Source organism: Arachis ipaensis, chromosome B3 (assembly GCF_059453495.1).
Source record: "Arachis ipaensis isolate K30076 ecotype BB chromosome B3, ASM5945349v1, whole genome shotgun sequence".
In the NCBI taxonomy this organism is placed as follows: domain Eukaryota; kingdom Viridiplantae; phylum Streptophyta; class Magnoliopsida; order Fabales; family Fabaceae; genus Arachis; species Arachis ipaensis.
In genome coordinates, this window is record NC_142438.1 from 15,380,848 (window position 1) to 15,387,128 (window position 6,281).

The following is a 6,281-nucleotide window of genomic DNA, read 5'->3' on the forward strand; positions in this document are numbered from 1 at the left end:
ATAATTTAAACCCACCTATTTCTCTAGAATTACAAATATATATATGACAATAAAAATTATTTATAAGATAGACCTATCTTTAGACCTTATTTGTAACATCACATAATAATATTAGTAATATTATGAAATCAATTTTTCAATGCAACATGATTTACTTTTGTTTCTTTATTAATAAGATATTATATACGAAAGGGTACCTTTATCATTTCAATTTTGTAGAATTATATCCTAATTCACACTTTTTGTTCTTGATAAATTCACGTAACTACTCTTTAGTTACAGTTAAGATTTGAACTTAGTGTATTTTTATTTGTTGAACAAGACATATTATGAATACTATTAGACCAAGTTTTGCAGTCTTCTTTATCTATTAATGATGTAGTCATTATCTGAGAGTGTGGATCCAATTTAGAATTACAAACTCCAGTTCAAAAAGCAAAATAATCAAAGAAAATAGACAAAATTACTGTAGATCCAACCCATTTATGTAATTTTAAAAGATTTATTTATTTATTTATTTATTTATTAAAGTACTTATAAAATGAACATAATCATGAGTTATCGTCTAAGATTCTCAACAAAATGGTCCTCCTTTATTTGTATTGGTCAAATCTAGAGTTTGACCGTCATTATAAATAGGCCATAATCCTCACCAAATTGTATTTTATTTTCACGCTACTAAGCTATCTCTTTTTTTTTTCTTTAAGAACCTTAATTTACATCTTAATCTTCTTTAATTTGTCCTCATTAATTCTAATCCTCTGTTACGCAAACTCGCAAAGCCATAATAATAAAGCAAAAGCAATGTAGCATGCTATAGCATGGGCTGCGCGCCTTTTATAACGAAAAGTTTCGAAAAACAAACATTTTTAATAAAAACTGTCAAAATTTATTATTTTTTATTTTAGTTAATGTATTTTATAATAAAAATATTAAATAAAATAAATTTAAATTGTTTAAACTGATTTATTTTGTCTCTTTAATATTATTATTATATTTATTAAGTATATATATTTAACAAAGATTAGGTAAAAACACAAGGAGGTGATATTGTTTTTATTTCTCGTTGATATATTGTGTGATTCTTGTCACAATATAGATACAAAAAAAATTTACCTACAGCTCATTATGTATATCAAATATTTTAAAATATAAAAATTCTAACAGAATGATATTTACATAATGAGTCAATAACTTTTAAAATGGATTTACTACATATTCAAACGTTTGTGTCAACCATTTAATTAAATTGGTCCAAACTCAATAAAAATTATTCATATGACGTCTACGTAATGATGCACTTTTTTTTCTTTGTGTTTTTTTTTCTTCTTCACGCATTTTTTCTTCTCCTCTTCCTTCTCTTTTTAGTTGTTGCAGTATTTTTATTTTTTTTATTTAATTTTTTTTCTTTTTATTTTTATTCTTGTTAAAAGAGTAAAAAAAGAAGAATTATTCGTAGGTAAAATAAAAAGAAGAAGATGAAGAAGAAGAAGAAAAACAAGAAGAAGATGATGATGAAGAAAGAGAGGATGGAAAGTTTTGAATTATATATATATATATATATATATATATATATATATATATAATTTATCCAAAAAAATAGTACCAAAAGTTTTTTAATCATGACACAAAAAATTTTTTAACTTTGGCATTGAAATTTTTTAACCGTATGATTCTTGTTAAGAGAGTAAAATAAGAAACATTATAAAAATGTGAAACTAGATGATGATGATGAAACTAGAATTTATTATAAATAGCATCAAAAATTTTTAACTGTAACGGAGGTTCTTGTTAAAAGGATGAAATAAGAAAAATTATAAGAATGTGAAATAAGAAAAAGAGAAGAAGAAAAAGACGATGATGACGAAGAAGAGGAAGAGGAATGAGAGTTTTGAATTATGTAAAATTTAGTAAAAAAATAGCACTGAAATATTTTAACTGTGACACATAAAGTTTTCTTAATTTTGATATTGAAATTTTTTAACCGTAACACAAATTTTTTAACCAATTTTTCTTATCATTGAACTAATTGAGGGGTATTGAACTCATACATAAGAATCATTAAGAATTATTTTTTATCATCTATAACAAATTGTATTTTTTTTCTAAAACATATTTAAATATATTATATTAGTTGGGTGAGTTAAGATTTTAGATCTGTGATTTTTTTAAATTTTTTTATGTCATTTATTAAAAATTTTGGTGTTATTTCTAACAAATTTTTTGTGCTATTAACTTAAAATATATATCTCATTTTTATTATCATTAAATTAATTGTGTGATATTAAACTAGGGTAAAGTATACTTTTTGTCCCTAAAGTTTAATAAAAATTTTAAAAATACTCCTAAGTTTTATTTTGTTTCAATTTTGTCCCAAAAGTTTTTGATTTGCATCAAATATACCCTCGATGGCTAAATTTTCAAAAAAATTTAAGACCAATCTAACAATAATGCATGAAAATTATGCTTGATTTGCTTGTATTGAGGGTTGTTCTTATGAAATTGTTATTGAATTGGTCTTAAATTTTTTGAAAAATTAGCCGTCAGGGGTATATTTGATGCAAATCGAAAATTTTTGGGACAAAATTGAAACAAAATAAAACTTAGGAGTATTTTTGAAACTTTTGTAAAATTTCAGGGACAAAAAATATACTTTACCCTATTAAACTAAAAAAAAAGATGATAATAATAAAAAGAGTAAACTACCATTTGTACCCACGAAAGTTGAAAACGCTGACATATCTACCCATAGAAAAAAAATTACCATTTGTACCCATAAAACATGAGTTTCGCACCAAACACTAAAAAATTATCTAAAAACCCCAAAATACCCTTATCATTACCACTGCTACCATCATCCCCCATCTCTCTCTTTGGTCACATGAACACTCTCTGATCTAACCTCCATTTCTCTGCCACAAACCACCTCTGCCACAAACCACTTCATTGTCACTCCTTCATCACCATAACCTTCACCTTTGGAGGAATCAAAATCAACCCAGAGAGGAATTTGAAATGGATGACGATGGGTGAGAGTCAAAATTGGATCTTAGTTTCAGCTGAATCTGAAGCTGTTTAAGAGAACAAAACATTGAAAAGGGTGTCATGGAGAAAGCTAATAGAAATAGGGCAAACAAGAACACAGATCTAAGGTGAGAAGAGAGTGAGGAAAGAGGATCAAATCTGAACAATCAAACACAGAAGTCTCATGTATTAATTTGGATTCACTTTTTGGGGGAAAAGAAAAATGGTGAAAGAGACAGAAAGAGAGAGAGAGAGCTCACCGCGATTTTGGTTCGCAAAGGAGACCGCGGTGGCGGCGGCTGGCGCAGTGGCCCATCAGGGGCACTGGTTCGGTGATGAGGAGAAGGTAGCCCCGGTAGGTGAGGGTGGTCGGCGGTGAAAAGAGGAGAAGGGGGCACTGCGGCTCTAGGGTTGCTAACGACGGCGAAACAGGGGCGGAGTGGGAGCGAAGGTCCTCTGGTCGGCAAGACCGAGATAGGGAAAGAGAGAAGGAGGGGTGGTCACTGACAAGGGTCTCTGACGTGGTAGGCTCTGATTTGAGGCCGATGGTGATGGTGGCGAGGAGAAGCTGGCGCGGTGCTCTTGGGTTGGCGGAGGTCCGCGACGTTGCTAGCGGAGAAGGGTGAACGATGATGAGGAGGGTGAGACGGTAGTTTGTGGTTGATGCTGAGATTGAGTGGCTGTGAACATTGAGAGAGAGAGAGAGAGGAGGGAGGTGGCTGTGAACATTGAGAGAGAGAGAGGAGGGAGGAAGGAGATGATAGTATGGAGAGGAAGGTAATTTAGGGATTTTAGATAATTTTTTAGGGTTTGGATAATTTTGCCTGTAAAAATAATTTTTTATGGGCACAAATGGTAATTTCTTTTTTCTATGGGTAGATATGTCAGCGTTTTCAACTTTCATGGGTACAAATGGTAGTTTACTCTAATAAAAATGACGATAAAGATGATGATGATGATAATAATGAAAGAGGTAGAAGAGAAAAAAGAAGAAAGAGAAGAAATTAAATAAGAAGAGAAAAAAATGGTGAAAAAAAAAGAGAAAAAAAGAGGAAAAAGGAAGAGGAGGAAGAAGAAAATCAAAGGAGAAGGACGTGGTAGAGGAGGAAAGAGAAAAAAAAAACAAGAAAGAGAACGAAAATGAGAATGAAAATAAAAATGTAAGGCGTGTATATAAATTTGGCCTGGTTGATCTTGATTAAAAAAATAATTTTCTATTATTTATCTTCTAAAAAATTATAAAATAAAATGTGATAAAAATAAGAAAAGAAATGAATAGAGAAAAAAGAATGCTGCTTATTTTGTGTGGACTTGTTTGTCATTTGATTCTTTTTTTTAAGCCAATAAAGATGGTTGGTTCACCGTAAATTAAAGGATGGAATATGTGAAGAATCTTTAGTTTAGACAAGTTGTTATGGAAAGATTGAGTTAGAAGAGGCTTGATAAATATGTCTGGTAATTATTGAATTAACTTGAAGTAATTTTATTATGGAAAAATATAGAGTACTAATATATTATCTGTTAATTTATTATCAACAATAATTAATTATTATATTTTAAACATATATATAAAAAGATACATCTAGGAGATACATCTATAAAGACATTTCCATTAAATACAGTCATAAAAAAAGATATTTTTATTAGACACATTCACAAAGACACTTCTATTAAACATAGCTATAAACAGGAGTTGGCAAAAATTGGTAGAATTCTTGTTGGTAACATAACAAAATTGTTTTATTATCCTATACGGAACTTTCTGTTAGAAAGTGGCAATCAATCTCTAAATGGTTAATGCACACATGATAAACAAGATTGATAGCGATATGCAGCGCACTTTGATTATCACATAACAAAACAAGAGTGTCGATCATCGGACGCATGAAGGTACAAGTGTTCAAGATCCATAAGAGCTCTTCGATAGTATTAGCAAGAGCGCAATATTCAACCTCAATAGAAAAATGAGCTATAATAGTTTGCTTTTTAGCCTTTTTTTTTGGTGACTTTGCTTTTTAGCCTTTTAAGATAGTTTTAATTACTCTGTTGGTCCTTATAGTTTCGCGAAATTTTTAATTAGGTCTCTATACTTTTTTTCCTTTTAATTGGGTCCCTACACCAATTTTTTTTTCAATTAGGTCCCTCTTGGTAGTAATTGATTTAATTGTATAGGGACCCAACTAAAAAAAAATTGGTGTAGGGACTCAAATAAAAGAAAAAAAGTGTAGGGACTCAATTAAAAAAAAATTGGTGCAAGGACTCAATTAAAAGGAAAAAAAAAGTATAGGGACCTAATTAAAAACTTTGCGAAACTATAGGGATCAACAGAGTAATCAAACCTTCAAGATACCAAAGAAATATGATACAAAGAGTAAAGAAATAAAAATTAATATTTTTATATTTTATTTAATGATAAGCTAAATATAAGAAAGAATAAACAATAAAAAAAACTAATTTACCTTATTTTTTTATACAAAATTTAGAATAAAAAATAAAATAATAAACAATATAATTATAAAAAAATTAATAGTGATAATAAAAGAAAAATAAAAAATAAGTTATTTTCGCACAGAATTTCTATGTCCTAAACCCTAAATTCTAAACAGAAAGGATATAAAAGACATTAATTTAGTATCTTAAGACACAATATTTTTGTCTATGTTTCATCTGTCAAACACAATTTTGTATCTTTATATCTATATCTTAGTGTCCTGTCCTTGTAAACAAACGAGCCATAACGATGAGTATCTAAATATCTCATCCAATCAGAGTCACAAAAGCCGCTAATTTGAAGTGCAAAATTTTTGGGAAAGAAAAGACCCCTGCTTAGATGTTCTTGAGATCTTGAGACATCTGAGCTCCCAAATAGCAACTTTATGGTGAGCTTGAGTGGGGTACCATAAATTAGGTGAGTTATTGTGTCACATTGATAATATCCGAGCGAGTAATTGTGAAGTAAATCATGTTAAAAACAAGATACTAAATTGGAGAAAATAATTGTGTATAATTCAGAGTTGTATTAAAAGTATAATGTACAAGGGGTATATATAGTCATTAGAAGAATCAAAGTAATAAAAGTATAGAATTCTACAATTAATATACAGATATGCTATATAAATATAAATGATACTAATTGATTCTAATAATTCTTTAACATCTCCCCTCAAACTCAAGTAGGAGCTAAAGATACCATCTTGAGTTTGTATAATAGAGTTCAGAAACGAGTCAGATGATGAGCTTTCGTGAAGATATCAACA